At 38.7% G+C, this 23,242-nt stretch overlaps 1 long non-coding RNA gene across 1 annotated transcript in view; it reads left to right on the plus strand.

The window, feature by feature from the left end:
• The window catches only part of LOC132540890 (uncharacterized), a 705,707-nt gene extending 692,411 nt beyond the window's left edge, over nucleotides 1-13,296 (plus strand). Inside the window, exon 4 of the long non-coding RNA XR_009552037.1 lies at nucleotides 13,238-13,296. This is a non-coding gene — a long non-coding RNA (uncharacterized LOC132540890). The remainder of the gene's footprint in view (nucleotides 1-13,237) is intronic.
• The last annotated feature ends 9,946 nt before the right edge of the window (nucleotides 13,297-23,242 follow it).

Here is a 23,242-nt window from a genome sequence, read left to right on the forward strand (position 1 = left end):
ACTTTAGTTTAGAACTTTAGCTGAAATAGCTGAGCTAAAAGGCCAGTTAGCAGAACAAGCTAATACTATAACTGAATTGAAGAAAGAAGCTGAGGGAAGGGAAAGCAGAGAACAGAATTAGCCACACAGAGGATGAGCAAGAGAAAACTAACAAAGAGGTAAAAGAGCTCAAAAGGAGATTGAGAGACACTGAAAACAACAATAGAGATATATGGGATGATCTCAAAAGAAGTAACATGGGAGACAGACAGTAATGCAGCGGGTTAAGTGCATGTGGCACAAAGCACAAGGAAAGGTGTAAGGATCCCCGTTCGAGCCCCCGGCTCCCCACCTTCAGGGGAGTTGCTTCACAAGTGGTGAAGCAGGTCTACAGGTGTGTCTCTCTCTCTCTCCCCCTCTCTGTCTTCCCCTCCTCTCTCCATTTCTCTGTGTCCTATCCAACAGCAACATCAATAATGACTACAACAATAAAACAACAAGGACAACAAAAGGAAATAAAGAAAGAAGTAACATTCATATAATTGGCCTACCAGAGGAAAAAAGAGAGGAAGGGGAGGTAAACATTCTAGAGTTAATAGTAGAAGAAAACTCCCCAGACCTAAACATCATAAAGGACATTAATATCCAAGAGGCCCAGGAGTTGGGAGGTAGCACAGTGGGTTAAGCACATGTGGTACAAAGAGCAAAGATGGGCATATGAATCCTGGATTGAGACCCTGGCTCCCCACCTGCAAGGGAGTCGCTTCACAGTGGACTCTCATCCTCTGTGCCCTCCCACCCTCTCTCCATTTCTCTCTGTTCTTTCCAACAATGATGAGATCAACAACAATAACTACAACAATAAAACATAAAGGCAACAAAAGGGAATAAATAAATAAATAAATAAATAAATAAATAAATAAAAGATTCAAGAGGTCCAGAGAGCCCCCAGCAGAATCAACCCAGGCCTGAAGACACAGAGACACATCATAGTTACAATGAAAAGAAGTAAGGATAAAGAAAGGATCCTAAAGGCTGAAAGAGAAAAACAAAAAGTCACATGCAGAGGAAAACCCATAAGACTATCAGCAGACTTCTCCAATCAAACTCTAAAAGCCAGAAGAGAATGGAAAGATATATATCAAGCCCTCAATGAAAAAGGATTTCAACCAAGGATAATATATCCTGCTAGACTTTCATTCAAACCAGATGGAGGGATCAAAACCTTCTTAGACAGACAACAGTTGAAGGAGGCAACCATCACCAAGCCTTCCCTGAAAGAGGTTTTAAGAGACCACTTATAAAAAGAACATCACTATAATACTTGCAACATATCAGAACAAATAAAAACCTGTTGCATAATGGCACTACCATACATTAAATCAGTAATATCAATAAATGTCAATGGCTTAAACTCACCCATTAAAAGGCACAGAGTGGGAAGATGGATCAGAAAACATAACCCAACCATATGCTGCTTGCAAGAATCCCATCTGACCCAACAAGATAAGCACAGACTTAAAGTGAAAGGATGGAAAACTATCATACAGGCTAATAGACCACAAAAAAAGGCAGGAACAGCCATTCTCATGTCTGGCACAATAGACTTTAAATTAAAAAAAGTAATAAAAGATAGGCAAGGCCATTACATTATGATTAGAGGATCAATCAACCAAGAATATTTAACAATTATTAACATCTATGCACCCAATGAGGGACCATTTAAATACATCAAACACCTACTGAAAGAACTACAAAAATACATCAGTAGTAATATAATAATAGTAGAAGACTTCAACACCCTACTCTCACACTTAGATCAATGAAGCAGAGAATCACCAAACAAAGAAGAGAATTAAAGGAAGAGATGGACAAACTAGACTTCCTGGTAAACCTACAGCCAACATCATACTCAATAGAAAGAAGCTGAGAGCATTCTACCTCAGTACAGGGACTAGACAGGGATATTCATTATCACCATTACTCTTCAATATAGTATTGGAAGTTATTGCTATAGCAATCAGGCAAGAGGAATCAAAGGAATACAGATTGGAAGGGATGAAGTCAAGCTCTCACTATATGCAGATGATATGATAATATACATAGAAAAAATAAAGAATCCAGTGGAAAAGTAGTGGAAATCACTAGGCAATATAGCAAGGTGTCAGGCTACAAAAATCAGTGGCATTTCTTTATGCAATCACTAAATCCAAAAAAGAGGATATCCAGAAATTACTCATACTCATTTTGCTGCAAAATCAATAACATACCTAGGAATAAACCTGACCAAAGAAGTGAAACACTTATATACTGAAAAATATGTGTCACTATTCAAGGAAGTAGAAAATGATACCAATAAATGGAAAGATATTCCATGCTCATAGATTGGAAGAATTAATATCATCAAAAATGAATATTCTCCCCCAGAGCCATATACAAATTTAATTTGATACCCATCAAAGTTCCACCAAGCTTCTTTAAGAGAATAGAACAAAAACTACAAACATTTATCTGGAACCAGGAAACACCAAGAATCACCAATACAATCTTGAGGAAAAGAAACAGTAATGGAGGCATCACACTCCCAGATCTCAAACTATATAATACGGCTATCATCATCAAAACAGCCTGGTACTGGAACAAAAATAGGCACACAGACCAGTGGAACAGAATTGAAAGCCAAGAACTAAGCCCCCACATCTATGGATATCTAATCTTTGATAAGGAGGCCCAAAGTATTAAATGGAAGAAGGAGGCTCTCTTCAATAAGTGGTGCTTGGAAAAGTGGGTTGAAATATGTAGAAGAAGGATACTGAAACACTTTATCTCACCAGACCCCAAAATCAATTCCAAATGGATCAAGGACCTGGATGTTTGACCAGAAACTATGAAATACATATAGGATAACATTTGTGGAACACTTCCCCACCTAAACCTCAAGTACATTTTTGATGATACAAACCGAATTTAGGAAGACTAAAACAGAAACAAATCAGTGGGACTACATGCAGTTGAAAAGCTTCAACACAGCTGAAAAAACTATCACACAAACAAGGAGACCCCTCACAGAATGAGAGAAGATCTTCACATGCTATACATCAGGCAAGAGACTAATAAACAAAATATACAAACGGGGTTGGGCGGTAGCACAGCAGGTTAAGCGCACATGGCGCAAAGTGCAAGGACCAGCAGGAGGATCCTGGTTCAAGCCCCCGGATCCCCACCTGCAGGAGGGTGGCTTCACAGGTGGTGAAGCAGGTATGCAGGTCTCTATCTTTCTCTCCCCCCTCTCAATATCCCTTCCTCTTTCAATTTCTCTCTGTCCTATCCAACAACAACAGCAATGATAACAACAATAGTGATGACAACAAGCGCAACAAAGTGGGAAAAAATGGCCTCCAAGAGCAGTGGATTCATAGTGCAGGCATCGAGCCCCAGCAATAACCCTGGAGGTTAAAAAAAAAATATATATATATATATATATGTATATATATATATATATGTATATATATGTATATATATAAATATATATAAACAGCTCAGCAAACTTAGCAACTAAAAGCAAATGATTCCATCCAGGAATGGGCAGGGGATATGAACACAACATTCACTGCAGAGGAGATCCAAAAGGCTAACAAACACATGAAAAATTGCTCCAGGTCACTGATTGTCACATAAATACAAATAAAGACATCACTGAGATACCACCTCACCCCTGTGAGAATGGCATGCATCAAAAAGGACAGCAGCAACAAATGCTGGAGAGGCTGTAGGGACAGAGGAATCCTTCTGCACTGCAGATGGGAATGTAAATTCGTCCAATTTCTGAAGAGAGCAGTCTGGAGAACTCTCACAAGGCTAGACATGGACCTTCCATATGACCCAGTAATTCCTCTCCTAGGGATATACCCCAAGGACTCCATAATGCCCAGCCAAAAAGATATGTGTACACCTATGTTCATAGCAGCACAGTTCATAATAGCTAAAACCTGGAAGCAACCCAGGTGCCTAGTAACAGAAGAGTGGCTGAGAAAGCTGTGGTACATATACACAATGGAATGCTATGCAGCTACTAAGAACAATGCACCCACCTTCTCTGACCCATCTTAGATGGAGTTAGAAGGAATTATGTTAAGTGAGCTAAGTTAGAAAGATAAAGATGAGTAGGGATGATGCCATTCATAAATAATTTCAGAAAGAAGAAAGACGAATGGACAGGTAAACTCAAAGCAGGATTTGACTGAATTTGGAGTAGGGCACCAAAGTAAAATCCCTTGGGTGAGGGTGAGGGTGGATGTTGGGCATCACAGGGTGGGGGGGGGGGATAGAATGGGACATAGACTTTTGGTAGTGGGAATAGTGTTTATGCACACTCCTATTAATTTTAGTCATATGAATCACTATTTAATTAATATGAGATGGGAAAAATTGAGTGTCTCAAACTTTTTAATGTAAAGACCATAGGCTGAGTCTTTGATATGTTGGCTCTCTTAAAAGCTTAGACCAGGGATAACAGAAGCAACTGGTGGCACAGCTATATACAAATCATATCAAAGGCCATAAATTATGGTGATGTTGTGGATGGTACAGCAAATCCTAACAAAGGGATATTACAAAGTTCACCCAATTCCCAAATAATGTGATTAGGGCAATAACTATTAATTGCCTTCTTAAACCCTAAGACAGCAGGAACCTCCTGCTTCCTCTATAGAGTCTATATTTCCCCCAGTCCTGGAACCTCTAGGGTGGGGCTTACTTTTCTGCATGCTTCTCTCAATTCATACCAAATGATATTGCATCTCCTGATCCCACCTAGTCAATGCAACAAATAACCACCTCGGCATGCTTCACTTCAGACTGTGTCCAGAGATGTGACATGTGTAGTTTCAGCCATTTACCCTCATTACTCCAGTGAGACCTTTACTTTCATCAGATTCTGTAATTGCATTTCAGGTGGTTCACTTCCTAACAAAGTCCCAAAACATAGCTCATCAGCTGGGCCCCTATTCGGGGAGTCCTGAGATTCCCAAACAGACATGATGGGCCTAGACCTCAAATAAATCCTCTCTCCATTGTTATTATTCATCTCTATCTGGGACAACACAATAGACCTCTTTGTGGGCCCCCATAGGACCTTGGATCAACAATGGTAGAGAATGTTCAGAGGCTGGACAACATACTCTATGCTACACCTGAGGAAGATGGGTTCTGATATTGGGGCAGCTTGGAATGTTCCTACCTATGACCACAGAATGTGAGCTCAGATCTACAGGGATGTAGAGGTCACATAGGCTCCTAAGCTGAATATGGGCCCTAGATCAGATCAAACTGATGGGGGTTACAGTCAACAATATTTATACACCTTTCCCATATTTGGGAGCTGCTCTCTTCCCTGATCCAACTTCCTGGTCCTTTTTCTAGCCATGACATCATATCCCCAGACTAACTTGGATCCAACTGCATATCAGATGTCAGGCTCAGCAAAAAAAAAAAAAAAAAGAAAGAAAAGAAAAAAGAAAAAAGAAAAAAAAATAGTATAGCCACAGGCTCTTTGGAATATAACTAAAATAAGCCTACTAGATATCTATAAAATGGAGACCCCTCAACTCTTTATCTGCACTATTCAGCCTTTAGGTTCATGACTAGTCAACAATTTGTTTGGCTTTATATGTTAGGTCTCTTTTCAGCCACGAGGTTCCAGATGCTAGCATGATGCCATCCAGACTTCCCTGGACACAACTCCACCAATGTGTCCTGATGCTCCACTTCCCCAGGACCCCACCCTACTCGGGAAAGAGAGAGACAGGCTGGGAGTATGGATCAACCTGTCAATGCCCATGTTCAGAGGGGAAGCAATTACAGAAGCCAGACCTTTCACCTTCTGCATCCCACAATGACCTTGGGTCCATACTCCCAGAGGGTTAAAGAATAGGAAAGCTATCAGGGGAGGGGATGGGATATGGAGGAGTTCTGGTGGTGGGAATTATGTGGAGTTGTACCCCTCTTCTCCTATGGTTTTTTCAGTGTTTCCTCTTTCTTAAAATTTTTTTTAATATTTATTTTCCCTTTTGTTGCCCTTGTTGTTTTTTTTTTGTTGTTGTAGTGATTGTTGTTGTTATTGATGTTGTCATTGTTGATAGTGTAGGGAATTGTGAGGACACGGTAGAGCTTGGCAGGACCCCCATTGAAAAATGAAGGCCTGAGGGGCACAACCAATCCTGTCAGTCTCTCTCTACTAAGAGGTTGAGCAAGGAAGGACATGGCCTCCAAGGTCTACCCCGCCTATCAGCCTTTCTGCCTCACAATAGCCCACTCCCTTATTATCTACATAATCATTGTTTTGCCTGAAAGTCCCCTCCCTACTTCCCCATCCATTCCATTCCTTTGATCATATCTGATCTATCTTCTCTCTGCCCTCAGGATTCTGCTCTGGCTGCTAGTTACTGATAACCATGCTTTCTCATTCCTTTAACCGATTAAACCTCTTACTCAATAATTACTAGAAAAGTCCTGACCCTCCCCCAGGCCCTTTGCCTCCCTACCATATATAGTATACACATGTCACTTCCTCCTGCAACCCCTTATAAAACCTGATTTGCTGTTCAATAAACAGATTGCCCATGAGACAAGTCCCCAGGTCTTCTATCACCTTGACACTAGCATTGGGCTTAGAGAGAGAGAGATCCATACAGCTCCAAACCTGCTGCCCTGGAACATTCTCTTAGGCCCCTGCATCTGGTGCACAACAGAGCGGGTAAGCCAGGAGTTTGTGCCTAGGAAAGAGGTCTCCCCACTGAAGAGTCCGACAAGATAGGACAGAGATAAATGGAGAGAGGAAAGGAAGACAGAGGGGGAGAGAAAGATCGACACCTGCAGACCTTCTTCTCTGCCTGTAAAGCGACTCCCCTGCAGGTGGGGAGCCAGGAGCCCGAACCAGGCAGTGTTTCCTTTTTATAAATAAAATAAAAAATGAAAAAGGAGATATCAACCAAAACTAAAAAAAAAATTTCCAGATAAACAGAAGTTGAAGTTGTTCATCACCACTAGACCAGCCTTGCAAAAAACATTATGGATTTTCAAACTGAAATGGCAGGATGCTAGTTACTAACATATGACAACATATGGAGATATAAAACTCACTTGGAGGGGGGTAGGCAGTAGTGCAGTGGGTTAGGTATACATGACGCAAAGTGCAAGGACCTGCATACGAATCCTGCTAAGAGTCCCTGCCTCCCCGCCTTTCGGGGAGTTGCTTCAGGGGCAGTGAAACAGGTCTGCTGGTGTTTGTCTTTCTCTCCCCTTCTCTGTATTTCCCTCCTCTCTCAATTTATCTCTGTCCTATCCAATAACAATAACAACAATACTAATAACAACAACAGCAATAAACAATAAGGGTGACAAAAGCGAAAATAATAAAATAAAAACAGCCTCCAGGAGCAGTGGATTCATAGTGCAAGCACCGAGCCCCAGCAATAACCCTGGAGGCAAAAAACAAACAAACAAACAAACAAAAAACTCACTTGTAAAATTAAATATGTAGCTTTTGATAAATTCAAGGTACTCTGATGTTTTGATGCTAGTAGTCATTTACTTTCAACCCAAATGCAAAGATTTAAAGACTCTTTCAATATAACTATAACTGTAGTAATTTGTTAATGGATACATAAGACAAAAATCGATAAATTGTGCCATTAAGAGAATAAAATGTGTGAAGGATAATAGAAATATAGATTTTTTAAATGCATTAAAGCCTAGTTATTAACAGCATAAAATTGCTTCTCAGATGTGTCAGGTAGATATCTCAGTGTCTGAGCACAAGACTTACATGCCTGAGGCCCTGGGTTTGATCCTCAGCACTGTATATGCTTGAGCACCCCCCATAAAAATAAATAAATCTTAAAAAATCTATAATAACAGTAAGATTGTATTTAAACCCATGGAATTATCAAAGCACAAAGAAAGAAAGGAAAAGAAAGTAACAAAGAAACCACAAAATAGTGAGAAAGCAGTGAACAAAATGACAACAGTAAGTCCTATCTACCAGTAATTTCTTTAAACGCAGTGGAATAAATCCTTGAATTTAAAAAAGAAATTCGGAGTGAGTTATGGATTAAAAAAACAAAACCAAGGGCTGGAGAGATAGCACAATGATTATGCAAAAGACTTTTATGCCTGAGACTTTGAGGTCCCAGATTCAGTCCAAAGCACCACCATAAACAAGAGCTTTCTTCCTTTTCCTTTTCTTCTTTCTTTCTTTCTTCCTTTGTTTCTTCCTCTCTCTCATTAAAGTACAGAAATTAATTAAATAGAGTAAGATTTTAAAAAATACTCAATTACATATTGTTTAGAAAGGACTCATATGAGATTTTTGCATACACATAACCTGAAATGGAAGACTTTCTGTGTGAGTGTGATGTAGCTTATATCAGTGGTGCACACCAACAGCTGACAGATAGTTCTAGTGAGTGTAATAAAATAGAAAGCATATTTCAAGCAAATGGAAATCTAAAGAAAGGAAAAACAGCTATACTAATGCTAGAAAAAAAGGACTTTAAGCCCCAAAAGTAGAGACAATGAAACCCATATGTCATAATAAAGAGGTCACTTTATCACGAGGATGTAACATTTGTAAATATTTATGTATCCAACATCAGAACACCTAAATATATGGAGACATACGTAGGAATAGAATAACATAGAGTCCTTCAATACTCCACTTTCAATAATGGATAGATCATCCAGGGAGAAAATCAGCAAGGAAATACTGCATTTGAGCTTCCTGTTAGACTACATGAATCTAAAACATATACAGACTATTGCACCAATAGCAGCAGAATATACCTTATTCTTAAGCACATGGGAAAAACTCTGGGATAGTTAACATATCAGGCCACAAAATCAGTAAATTCCAGATGGTTGAAGTCCTAGCAAGAGTCTCTTCCAATCAGAACTTGAGAAATGAATGTTTGTTCTTTATAAACCACACCTAATCTATGATGATAAGGAAACTAGGACCATTAGCTACTCTCACAGTGAGGTGTTAACCTGGCCCTAAATTTTCTCTGTTCTTCCATTATGGAAGGTGATAATGTGTGTCTCTGATACCAAGGTAAGTCTACTGTTTTCACAGTTGGCTGTCAGTTGCCCATTAGTTGTATTTGGTCTTTCATGACCTCTTCTAGTATGCTTTTCAAGTTTAGCGTTTACCATTGCATTCTATTGTTTTTCACTTCCCTTCATAATTTTCTAAAGATTTCTTTTCCTTTTCTTTTCTTTTTTCTTTCCTTTCCTCCTCCTTTTTTTTTTTTTTTTTGTATATGTGCTGTGTACTCCTTCCCACTATTTTACTGCAGTTGTTTCCAGTGTTAGCAAGTGGAAAGTTATCTTGTGCCAAAGACTCTACTTCACAGATAATTCACTGTGTAAGATTCTGACAACCAGTAATAAGCTATTGCTCTGTCTCCCAAAGCTCACTTTGCTGGCTTCTTTTTCCAATCAGTTATGGTACTAATGAACCCATATTTTATGTTATCAGGAAGTTCCTCTGTGATAAAATTTAACATAACAGTTGTTTACTTCTGGCTTTGAAAGTGACTGGGATCCATGTGGATTCAGTCGGCTAGGAAGGATCTTCAGTTTCCCCTGCAGCTACAGACAGACTATGACCCACATAGTCAACGACTGCCACCTCTCCAGATTCAAAGGAGGTCTCGAAATTTTACATCAGGCTCAACCTGACGCTGTTGACTGGCTATGGAAGAAGGGCAAATGCTAGAAGAAGAAGAAGTTGTTTACTGGGGACACCTCTGGAAAAGAGAGGAAGGGAGCATATTAGGTAGGAGAAGTTACCATGTGACTAGACCAACAAAACACTTTGGAACTAAGATGATTTATCAGAACTCTGCAGAAATTTAAACCACTTTAGGCCAGAGAACTAAACAGATTGTTTGAGAGGGAGAGAGAGAGAGAGAAAGAGAGAGAGAGAGAGAGAGAGAGAGAGAGAGATGGCCTGTAGACACAAGAAGAAATGCTCCACTTCACTTATCATTAGAGAAATGCAAATTAAAATACACTGAGATACAATCTCACACCTGAGAAAATGGCTTACATCAACAAGTCAGGAAATGACAGGTTTTGGAGAGGTTGGGGAGAAAAGGGAACTCTGCTACATTGCTGGTGGGAATGCAAACTGGTGCAGCCCCTTTGGAAGACTGTATGGAGAGTCCTTAAACAAATAAAAATGGAAGTACCTTATGACCCACCAATACTACTCTTAAACATTTATCCAATGAACATGCAGACATTAACCTGAAGGGACATATGCACCCCCTATGTTCCTACCTGCATTATTCACAATAGCCAAATAATGGAATCAGCCTAAATGCCCATTGACAAATAACTGGCTAAAGAAGTTATGGGATATATAAGCCATGGAATACTACTCTGCAATCAGGGGGCCAGGTGGTGGTGCACCTACTTGGTTATACATGTTACAGTGTTCAAGACCAGGATTTGAGTCCCAGGTCCCCATCTGCAAAGGGAAAGCTTTGTGAGTTGTGAAGCTGTGTTGCAGGTGTCTGTCTGTCTGTCTGTCTATCTATCTATCTCTCCACTCACTCTTGATTTCTGCCTGTTTATACTCAATAAATAAATAAGGATAATTACAAAAAAATTAAAAATAGTACTCTACAATCGAAAAAGGTGATATTGTGTCTTGTGGGACAACATGAATAGAACTGGAGGTGATTATGCTTAAAGAAATAAGTAAAAAGATCAGAGACAACTACCAGATGTTTTCACACATATATGAAATCTAGAGAACTTATACACATGAACTTGAAAAAAATCAGAAGCAAACTGTTTCTACGACTTGTGAGAACTATAGTAGTTAGCTTTGGGAGGTGGGATGGTGAAGACAGAACTTTGGTGTGGGTGTGGTGGGTGTGATACATTGTCATCTCACAGTCTTATATCCTAATACTAATAATAAATTTAAAAAAATAAAATTATAAATCATTTTACAAAAACTAAGGAATATTATCATTACTAACCTGATTGAATATCAAGAAATACTTGATAAAAACAAATAAACTACACAGTCCCTACTTGTCTTATTTGTCTATGGCAAAACAGCCTGGCTTCTTAATTTGCTTATACAAGTTTTTGATTCTTTGAGATTATGGTGTTTATATTCATGGTGTTCTATGATAGAAGTAGGATTTGAAACTATTTTTAGTATCTAAAAACCATCTCTTTGGTTTTTGTTACAATTCTAGGCTGATATTTTCAAATTGAAAAGGGAGACAGAGACAGAGGGAAAGACACCAAAGCATTGAAGATTTCTCCAATGCACAAAACCTGGGTTTAGTGCTTGGCAAAACAGACACACTATCCAGATGGGCTATTTTGCTGCCCCCCCCCCCTTTATATAAAACTCTCAGTGACAAAGATCTGATATTTCTTGGAGACAAAGGTAGATGTGGAATGAAGAGAGAGACTATTATTTTCCCAGTTCTTTCTATTGGACAGATACTACATAAAATAGTTTACATCTTGCCTTTTCATTTTAAGCACACACATGGAGTTTAGAAGTAGGTATTTTGAGCTCCAGGTCAAACATCCTGCTTGTTACTCTCACTTTAGGTATCTCCTGTGCCTCCTTTCAGAGACAAGGTGGCCCACAAATCCTTCCATGCCATTCCCGAAGAACAGACTCTGAAGCCAGCCCTCACTTCATCCCTTGGAAAAATGCCATTATGTCTACAGAGCATAAATCTGTTAAAAAAAAATATATATATACACACACAAAATGAACATATCATATCCATCTTCAGGGCCTCCCTATGGGGGAGTTGGGGAGCCCCAGGAAGTAGTTTTCCTGCCACAAATCAGAGGCTCAGCCAGATACAGAAGCCCCAGAATGCACCTGTGCTGGCCCAGGTTGTTCTGTCTGGGGAGTGCCCACTGTGATCTACAGCACTGGCTCTTTCTCGGAGAAGCCTCAAAAGGGAGGGGAGGAATGTCTGAGGGTTTGTCTGGGGGGAAATAAAAGAAATAATTGTTTTCCAAAAAAAAGAGAAGAAATTGAAGTTTCACTGCAGTCCAACTTGCACGGGAGCACTTGAAACTTTGGTGGCTGGCATCCTTCATCTGGAATCACCCACTTGTTTAAGAATCCCTCTTCTGGGTATTTGGCATCCTACAATCATAGGAGCTGAAACCGACTGTGTCTAGATATCCATCTGTCCTCATCGGTGGGCCCTGGGGTCCTCTGGTGTGCTGTGGCCTGAATTTCCCTTCCCAGCAAACATATGGGAAGCAGCTAGACAAGTAATTCTTTCTCAACTTAGTAGTCATTAAGAAGGCGCCACATGGAAGTGATTTTTTCCATCACAATGTCACTGAGCTTTAGAGTACATAGGAAAGGGAGAGTACTTTTTACTCCCAGACAAGCCACTCTCTGACACTGGACTCTGTCCTTGACTCGGAGTCTCATTAAAAAAGAAATAAAATGATCCCCTCTGCAAACAATGCATATGTCATAGTGCACAAAGCGTTATGTACAAGGGAGGGGAAAGTATAGGATTGTGGATAATAACTCCTCTCTCCAGATGAGGTTGGTCTTGATGATTTTCTGTCTCCACCGAAAGCATTTGTGGAATTGGATGTTTTCAAAAATGTAAAGATTTTTTTTTTTTTGTCGCTGCATGGATGAATACCATTGTGGAAGGTAATACTGAGTCATATTGTGATGAAATATTAAATCAGTTTTAGTAGAGGCTTAATAACACTTAACACTGCAGATGACACCATGCAAGCATGCCCAACCACCCCAATGTGTGACTTTAGTTAAAGCCCTTCTCCACCTTACATCTCTACTTATTCATTGGTAAATCAATAGATTGGTAGACTGTATGACTGTTTTTCCACTCTATTTTTGTGTGTGTTATATTTATTTTAGGTGAGAGCGAGAGAGAGGGAGAGGGAGAGGGAGAGGGAGAGGGAGAGGGAGAGGGAGAGGGAGAGGGAGAGGGAGAGGGAGAGGGAGAGGGAGAGGGAGAATGATTCCGAGATTCCTCCAATGTGATGGAAGCCAGGTTCTAACTTGGGTTGCACACATGACAAAACACAGTGAACTATTCAAGTGAACTATTTTGCTGACCACATTGTAGCAGATCTCAATCAACATCTGTTTTATAGAGACTTTTATTCATCTGCAGATATTGATCTAAATAATTATTTTCCTTCTTATTTCTAGCGTGGCAACAATGTAAATGGCAGAAACACTTTTGGCTACAGAGGACAGAGACAGAAAATCCAACTGCTGGTGATTGAAGTCCTAATGACATTAATTTACTTAATAAGAAGAGTGGAGTAAGGAGATTTTGAAAGGTAAATCTTTTTTTCTTTAAATCAGTATCATTATGATCCGGAACACTTTCCTCATGTTTTAAACTTGATGTTGGGTAGTAGATGGACCTTGTGTTGTGGCTTGGCTGCTGTATTATTATGAACTGTGTCTCTTATCTTGCTTTTGCCTTAGAGCTATGTCTAATTTTGTATCAGTTCTTGCCTTAAATAGAATTACTACTCTGGGTATAGTTAGAGTGACTTTTCATCTTTTGCTGAAGGATGGAATATCTTTGAATACTGAATCTCACTGTGTATGTTTTTCTTTTTGCATTATTTTTTTAAATTGTTATTTATAAAAGAGAAACACTGACAAAAACTATAGGTTAAGAGGGGTACAACTCCACACAATTCCTACCAACAGAACTCCATATCCTATCCCCTCCCCTTATATATTTAAGGCATATCGCTGGGCTTTGCAGTATATAATTGGATTTTGTTACTTTATGCAGTATCCCAATATCAACCTTGCACTGAGTATTGCGTCAATTTAAAAGGGATGTAGTGGCTAAAGTATTTAAGATTTCTTATATATGTACTTTCATCATACTTATTTTGTTGCTTTTCATTTCTACAATTCCAGTTCATTTCTGAGTGATTATCTTGGTTGATCTCTGTCTTAAAGATTATCCCTACTTTCTGACACTTTTTTTTTGAAAAGTCATTTAGGGGGCTGGGCAGTAGTGCAGCAGGTTAGGCACACCTGGTGCAAAGTGCACGGACCTGTGTAAGTATACCTTTATGAGGCCCTGGCTCCCCACCTGCAGGGGTGTCGCATCACAAGCAGTAGAGCAGGGCTGCAAGTGTCTCTCTGTCTTTCTCCCTCTCTGTCACCCCCCTATCCTCCCAATTTCTGGCTGTCTCTATTCAATAAATAAATAAATAAAGATTAAAAAAAATACCTGGTAAAAAAAAAAGTCATTTAGTTGTTTCCTGACTTTTAGTGTTTTGGTTAAGACATAATCTTTGTTATTGTTACTTTTATGAGGTCAATGTTATTTATTTATTTATTTTACTGTTTTTATGATAGTGATCTTTAATTGTTCTTTTTTCTTTGCTACTTTGGTTTTTTCCATATCTTGGTCATTGTAAATAATGCTGCCGCCATGATTAAAACTAGGAGCATATACCATTTGAAATATGTGTTTTTACAGTGAAATTGCTGAATTATATGATACTTTTATTTCTGCTTGGTTGAGAAATCACTGCATTCTTTCCTTTAGTGTCAGCACCAGTTTCCTTTCTGATCTACAGTGCCTAGGTCTCTTTCCCCACAGCTTCTTCCACACTTAATATTTCTTTCATTTTTTTTGTTTGTTTGTTTCTATGGTGTGTTTAATCTCTGTGTGATTTAGATTCATGTTCATACTATCCTGTCTTTTGATTAGTTAGTTCTTTCTTCTAACTCATGCCTCCTTTTTCCCTGGATTTAACTCGTATAATAAATCATTGATTTCAAATTTGTATATTTTAATTCTAATGCTTCACTATTTTTAGTCAATAGTAGCAGAATTTTCAAATGAATATCTGGAGATATTGAAATATTTTTGTTTTCTGCATCTTTTCTACCTTACATATTGTATGTATAAGCTATAAACTATCATTAGGTTCAAGTCTTTCAGATACATATATATATATATGTTAGTGATTTAATAATGATTAACAAGATTGTAAGATAAGAGGGGTAAAATTCAATAGAAGTCCCATAACCAGAGTTCTGTTTCTCATTTCGTCTACTGGAAACTTCCCTACTCTTTTATGTTTTTTTTGTTTTTTATGAGTGATGTAATAATGATTAACACGATTGTATAATAAGAGGGGTAAAATTCCATACAATCCCCACCACCAGAGTTCCGTATCCCATCCCATTCACTAGAAATTTCCCTATTTATCCTTCTGGGAGTATGGACCAAAATTCTTTATGAAGGGGGAAGATTTGGCTTCTGTAATTGCTTCTTCACTGGACATAGTAATTGGCAGGTTGATCCATACCCTCAGCCTGTTTCTATTTTTCTGTATTGGGGCAGAGCTCTGGGGAGGTGGGGTTCCAGGACACATTGGTGAGGTTGTCTGTCCAGGGAAGTCAATATGTTGGCATGGCAGTGTCTGCAACTTGGTGGCTGAAAAATGATAAGATATAAAGCAGGACAAATTGTTTAATAAACAGGAATCTAAATCAGATGGGACTAAGGATCAACATATGGGAAGAAGCTAGGAAATCTACTTTAGGTATATTCCAAGGGGCCCATGACTTTACTAAATTTTATTGAGCCCAACAGCCAACATACAGGTGGGTTAAAAGTATTGTTCCTTTTATAGTACACTCTAATTTCATCTCAGGTAGTTCAATTTCTAACAAAGTCCCATAACCTAGATATACACCAGTTTCTGTGAGAGAGAGGTTATGTGCACACGTATCCATAAACTACTGCAAAATATATACCTGAAAGCAGTAGTACACTAGAGTTTGCAGTGAGTACCTCCATAACACTTCCTCTCCACTATTCCAAGTTTGGGATCCATGATTGCTCAACAAATTGTTTGGCTTCATATGTTAACTCTCTTTTCAATCACCAGGTTCCAGATGCCACCAGGATGCTGGCCAGGCTTCCCTGGATTGAAGACCCCACCAATGTGTCCTGGAGCTCAGCTTCCCCAGAGACACACCTTACTAGGGAAAGAGAGAGACAGACTGGGAGTATGGACCGACCAGTCAACACCCATGTTCAGCGGGGAAGCAATTAAAGAAGCCAGACCTTCTACCTTCTGCAACCCTCAACGACCCTGGGTCCATGCTCCCAGAGGGATAGAGAATGGGAAAGCTATCATGGGAGGGGGTGGGTTATGGAGATTGGGTGGTGGGAGTTGTACCCCTCCTACCTTATGTTTTTGTTCATTAATCCTTTCTTAAATAAAAAATTTAAAAAAAAAGTATTGTCAAAGTTGAGTATAGAACTATAAAACTGGATCAGGGCAGAGAGTAGCTCCCAAATATGAGGAAAGCATATAAATACTGTTAACTATAAACTCCCTCGATCTGATTTAGAGCTCATATCTATTCATATTAAGCACAGAAGCTTTTATAACTTTTGCATCCCTGTCAGTCTGAACTTACATTCCATGGTCACAGCTAGGAACATTTTAGGCTGCATTCATTTTTGCACCAGTCTCTCTCAAGTGGTGGAGTATGTTGACCCAGCCTCCCTTCAGAAAATGGGGAAGTCTCGACCATTGCTGTTCCACATTTTAGCCCACACAGTTCTTAAGACCTTAGCAACTGTCTGGTGGCTTATTCAGATGGTTGCTGTGTTTCCCTGGCCTTTTTAGTTGCCATCAGAACTATCCAAGCCATTTGAAAGTAGAAACCCCTGCAGGTCTTTAGCATAATTCTTTCTGCTAATCTCAGGTGAGGACAATATACATTTTGTCCTTTATATTTCTTGGTGACAACCTAGAGCACTGTTTACCCCCAGGTTCCCATAGTTCCTGGATGTGATGAACAGAGAGGGCCTTCTTTCCTTTTAGTTTAGGATTAATCATCATAGCTGAAGCCTCCCAGCATGGTTTCCTATGAACCTCAAATACAAGAACCAAGCAACATGGTCTCTCTGAGCTATGGGGAGTTTAGAAAAATACATACCTTATAAAGGGAAATGAAATAGCCGTGATCAGTTTACACTATTTGAGATAATTTTCTGTAACTAGCACCTAGACATCCCTTTCCAAGCCAGTATATTATTATCAGGGCAAAGGAGTTGTATGGGATGATTTTTGAGTGAAAAGAAATTACCTCCTACTTTCTCATGATTAAAAGAGATGGGAGTATAGACCAAGGAATATAACAAGTGGTTAGTGAACTGACCTGCACATGAGTAATTAATGAACTAATGACAAGATAACCCACTTCATGTTAGTTGAGTGGAGAGGAAAGGATAGTCATGTACTATTGGTCCTTCCATTTCCACAGCTGGATTACATGTTGGCCTCTGTGCTCCCACAAGACTAAGGGGGGGAGGCAAGCAGTGGTATAATCAGCAAAGCACACAAGTTATCGGGCACTAGGACCCAGGTTCTAGGGCCCAGTTCCCTCTTGCAGAGGGGAAGCTTCATAAGTGGTATGGCATGCTGCAGGTGTCTCTACGTCTCTTTCACTCCTCCTGTTGCCTCTTTTTTCACACTATTTCTGTCTCTGTCATAAGGTGAAAAAGGATGCCAGGAGTTGTGGATTTGTCATGCAGGCACTGAGTCCCAGAGATAACCCTGACAGAATAATAATAATAAGACTGAATAGGGAGTGATGGTGTCCATCATCTTAGTAGTTAATTTATTTTCATACGTGAGGCATTCAACTGCCATCTGTAGGTGTGTGTGTGTGTGTGTGTGTGTGTGTGTGTGTGTGTGTGTGTGTGTGTGAGTGTGTGTGCTGAAGGTGAGCAGTTGTGTGAGTATGGGGTGTGTGAGGGCTAGAGAGTGAGCAACAAGCTAACTCTTAATCAGATCTGTGCTAGCAGTAAATGAGGTGCACCCTCCAGGGCTGAGCTATGAAGAGCTTTTATACAAATAGGGAATGGAATGATAGGTATTTCTTTGGAGAAAAAATGGAAACCAGAGAAATAAGAAGGAAATCAGCCCAAGGTCACAGTATTTAAGATAGGATCTATTACATAGTCCAGACAGCTACTTCAACTCTTCCACCCTCCATTAAAATAAAATTCTTCCAGTGAATTTTAGGGAGTTTCGAAAGACATTCTTTGACCTAGATGCTAGATAAGTTATATGCAGCTGAGCTCCACTTAATTGCATAATGAATGAATCAACTGTTTTAAATCACTTTACAAAATCCCATACATGATCACATTTCCCGTTTTGTTATCAATACCTCTTAAATGCAATCCTCAAAGAGAAATAATTCACTTCACTGTATTACAGATTCCCAATTGGAGTCCTTTAAGTGTTGCAGTTCTCAATTATCTAGCCCCAAATCCACAGTGAAGTGATAATTAGGGGCTAAAAGCTAAACTGATTACTGCAGAATTTTCTCCTGACAGCCATTTAATAGCTAATCAGGTGGTAAATCCCCAAATTATGCATTTCTCAGCAGCATGCAGATCACAATAAATTTTAAAAGTTTAAAGCTATCAACTTGTCTTTCACAACTTTGCCCCAACACACTGAAAGTTAAAGAACTATAGATTTAAAGAATTAGAATCCTCAGCAATTTATTCTGTTTCTCTCTGTGGAATGTTTATTTTAATTAATGATGCTCTTAAATTCAAGCTCTGGCTGCCGCACCCTAGTAAGTATAAAGCCTACATTTCCACAGTGGAAGACAGTATATTTTATTAATATTAATATGTTAGATTTGTCTGATTTTTCATATACAGGGAGCCTATAAGCAGGTGAATCCATTTTGTGGAGCTAGTATGTGCTTTAATGATTTACCAGACTAGTCTTTATGAGTTTACTAAGTTTATCCATCTGACATCTCATAGCTACGTTACATTTGTTCTTGCTACAGAGGTCCAAACTACCCTATTGCTTACCTAATACTGCCAAGTTGAGTCTCAAGGAAGGGAAAGGAAACAAGGTAAAGTATGAAGGAAGATACCTGTCCATATACCATATAGTTAATGGGTGAACCATAGCAGATATCTTCCTATATGCTATAATATTTTGACCGTCTACTACCCTACACTAATAAAGTAGAGGTGAATTAATATAAATATTACTAATTTCAATTTAGTTCAGTTCACATATATATAATAACTTTATTATGCAATTCTAAAATGATCTGTGATCATTCTCCACTTTAATATCATAGAGCCTGTAGATTTATTATAACAACTTTCATTAGACCTTTTCGTTTTAACCAGGGGAACTTTTGCTCCCTAGAGGACTTTTGATAATATCTGAGGGCATTTTGCTTGTCAAAATTGGAGAAGTGATACTACTGGCATCTAGTGAGAGACATCTTACAACTGAATGGACCGCCTGGCAGCACACAGTCAAGAAAGAACTATTTGACTAGTTGTGCCAATTGTGCTAAAGTAGAATAATCCTTTTCTAGGTTCTAGACTCCCATAGCTTTGACACTGCACTACATACACATCCTCCAAGATGATGGACACACATGGAGTTGGGGGATGTAAGGGCATAGAAGAAACAGGCTGTAGATCTGATTTGAGTCTAAACCCTTCCTCATTCTTAGAATAATATAGAATTACATAATTCTATTATCTGACTCCAACATCTTGTTTTCCTGTTTGGGAAGAAGATTTATTAATTCTCCTTATTTGTTACCAACATACCTCTTCACTGCCTAGGTACTTTGGTTTATTTATTTATTTATTTTGGTTAATTGAATGTCCATATGTAGTCATTTAACAAATAGTTTTCTGGGACCTACCAATTATGTCCCTGACCTCATGAATCTTAGTGGACATTGATGCTCAATACCAAAAGCAACATAAAACAAAAAGTCTTAAAGATACAAGTTAAGAATGTATATGCCAGATTGCATGTATTAAATATTACTGTAGGGAAATATTTTTATTTGAACTAAGACAATCATGGAAGAAATAAATAGTGAGAATAACTAAGAAATTGATCCATCTCAAAGGAACAGGTTTAGAACAAGAACGGTATAGTATACAGAGGGCAACACCAAAGTGTACTGTCAAAAATTCATGGGAGTCCTAATCATTTAGTATCTCTTCATCAAAAGCAGTGCATTGCTCAGTTTTAAAGTCACATGCTAATTACCAATAAGAAGGAGGCCTTAGCAATATAGCCAATTGGAAGTCTTGTACACCGAAAATTATGAGTCACTACTCAAGGAAATTGAAAAAGACACAAAGAAGTGGAAAGGTATTCCATGTTCATAGGTTGGAAGAATTAACATCATCAAAATGAATATACTACCCAGAGCCATATACAAAGTTAATGCTATACCCATAAAGATCCTAACCACATTTTTTTTAGGAGAATAGAACAAATGCTACAAATGTTTATCTGGAACCAGAAAAGACCTAGAATTGCCAAAACAATCTTGACAAGAAAGAACAGAACTGGAGGCATCACACTCCCAGATCTCAAATTGTATTGTAGGGCCATTGTAATAAAAACTGCTTGGTACAAAAACATGAATAGACACATTGACCAGTAGAATGCAATTGAGAGCCCAGAAATAAGCCCCCACATGTATAGACATGTAATCTTTGACAAAGGTGCCCAGACTATTAAATGGGGAAAGCAGAGTTTCCTCAACAAATGGTGTTGGGAAAAATGTGTTGAAACTTGCAGAAGAATGAAACTGAACCACTATATTCCAGCAAATACAAAAGTAAATTCCAAGTGGATCAAGGACTTGGATGTTAGACCAGAAACTATCAGATACTTAGAGGAAAATACTGGCAGAACTCTTTTCTGCATAAATTTTAAAGACATCTTCAATTAAATGAATAATACAATTACAAAGAAGACTAAGGCAAGCATAAACCTATGGGGACTACATCAAATTAAAAAGCTTCTGCCCATAAAAAGAAACTACTACCCAAACCAAGAGACCCCTCACAGAATGGGAGAAGATCTTTACATGCCATACATCAGGCAAGAGGCTAATAACCAAAATATATAAAGAGTTTTTAATCAGTTAAGAGTTTAATAACCAAAAAATATAAAATTGCCAAACTCAACAAGAAAACAAACAACCCCATCAAAAATGGGGAGAGGACATGGACAGAATATTCACCACAGAAGGCTGAGACAGACATGAAAAACTGTTCCAATTCCTTGATTGTCAGGCAATGCAAATAAAGACAGTGAGATACCACTTCACTCCTGTAAGAATGTCATACATTAGAAAAGTTAGCAGCGACAAATGCTGGAGAGGTTGTGGAGTCAAAGGAACTCTCCTCCACTACTGGTAGGACTGTAAATTGGTCCAACCTCTGTGGAGAGCAGTCTGAATAACTCTCAGAAGGCTAGAAATGGACCTACCCTATGATCCTGCAATTCCTCTCCTGGGGATATATCCTAAGGAACCCAACACACCCATCCAAAAAGATTTTTGTATACCTATGTTCTTAGCAGCACAATTTGTAAGAGCCACAACCCGAAAGCAACCCAGGTGTCCAACAAGAGATGAGTGCGTGGGTAATTTGTGGTTTATATAAACAATTGAATACTACTCAACTATTAAAAATGGTGATTTCACCATTTTCAGCCGATCTTGGATGGATCCTGAAGAAGTAATGTTAAGTGAAATAAGTCAGAAACAGAAGGATGAATATGGGCTGATCTCAGTCACAGGTGGAAGTTGAAAAACAAGATTAGAAGAGAAAACACAAGTAGAACCTGAACTGGAGTTGGTATATTGCACCAAAGAAAAGGACTCTGGGGCAGGTGGGGGGGAGAGAGTATAGGTCCTGGAAAAGGATGACAGATTACCTATTGGGAGTTTTTTTTTATGTGGAAAACTGGGAAATTAGTATGCATGTACAAACTATTGTATTTACTGTTGATTGTAAAGCATTAATTTCCCAATAAATAAATTTTAAAAGGGGGGTGTTGGTCTTGAAGACAGCCCTTGAGAGAGACACTCTACCTCCCTTTTTTATGATTGCTGCTGTTTTAATTTTGTGGCAATAATAGTAGTGGGTCCAATCAAATGTTTACTAGTCCATGCCTTCCCCCAAAGAATTCATATGATAGAATGATTTATAACAGAACAGATTATTCTTCTTTCCAAGAGTAGAAGATGGAAGAAACAAGATTGGCCAAATAAATGTTAATACTCAGAGTGTGATTTAAGAGTTCAAGGTTTTGATGGGTTTTCCCATTACTCTGAAGGATTACAGCGATGTGCAGAAACACTGTTGGTTCTTCATTACAAATACACACATGCCAGGACATACAGACAGGTAGAAGGATTGAAAACCAGCTGCCTTAGCTCTGGGTCCCAGGAAGTTTATAGGCTTAAATCACAGAGACTTGACATCAGGCAAATAGAGTTTCTGAGGCGAAACAGTAGTTTGGAACCAAAGGTATTTGAGAATGCCAGTTATTAAGAAATATACTTTTTCTAGGATTGCCATAGCAAATGTATGTATCCTATAGCTTGCCTTCTGTGCTTTGAACTCTGTGTTCATCATTATTATTATTATTAGAGATAAGCCTTTTGACCAACATAGATTTATGTTTTATTCAGCTTGGTGAGGGATGGGGTGATAGTGTGTTGGGGTGGGGGGAATCTCTGAGGATGCTTTTTGAAGCAAAAGTATCTCTCAAGTGTGTTGAAAGAAAGATCAGTATTTTACTGTTTCTCAAATTGGGTCCATTATCCTTCTTTTCTTAGTGGAAAAAGGCTTTTTGATCATACCTGAACTTTACTCTTAGGTAGGGGAGAAACTTTGATTGATCATGTAATAAATGTTTAAATTTATTAGGGTTGCAGTCAATGGAGGGATAGTCTCTTCTCAGTAGTGATGTAAAGTTGAGTCACAGAACATACAGACAATGCTTAGATTTTTTTGTTGTTTGTTTAAATACAAGATTGTAATGTGGGGTGGGGAAGCTGCTGACTTACTTATCTGCTGATGCTATTTAGTGTTTCTTGATTGTAACTTAAAGTTGTTAAGACTTATCCCTTCAACTATATGCTAAATTCCTTAAATCAGGGACTGGGTATTTGCTTCTTTGTTTCTCTGATGAAAATAACACATAGACTTTATGCTAATGTGAAATACACTGATACAAGGAGGACATCCTAGGTTTAAAGGTACTGGGAACAAGATACTTTAGCATTTCTTAAGTCAGAGGGTTCAATTCAAGAAAGAAATACAGGTGAGTGATA

Source organism: Erinaceus europaeus, chromosome 10 (genome assembly GCF_950295315.1).
Source record: "Erinaceus europaeus chromosome 10, mEriEur2.1, whole genome shotgun sequence".
Lineage (NCBI taxonomy): Eukaryota > Metazoa > Chordata > Mammalia > Eulipotyphla > Erinaceidae > Erinaceus > Erinaceus europaeus.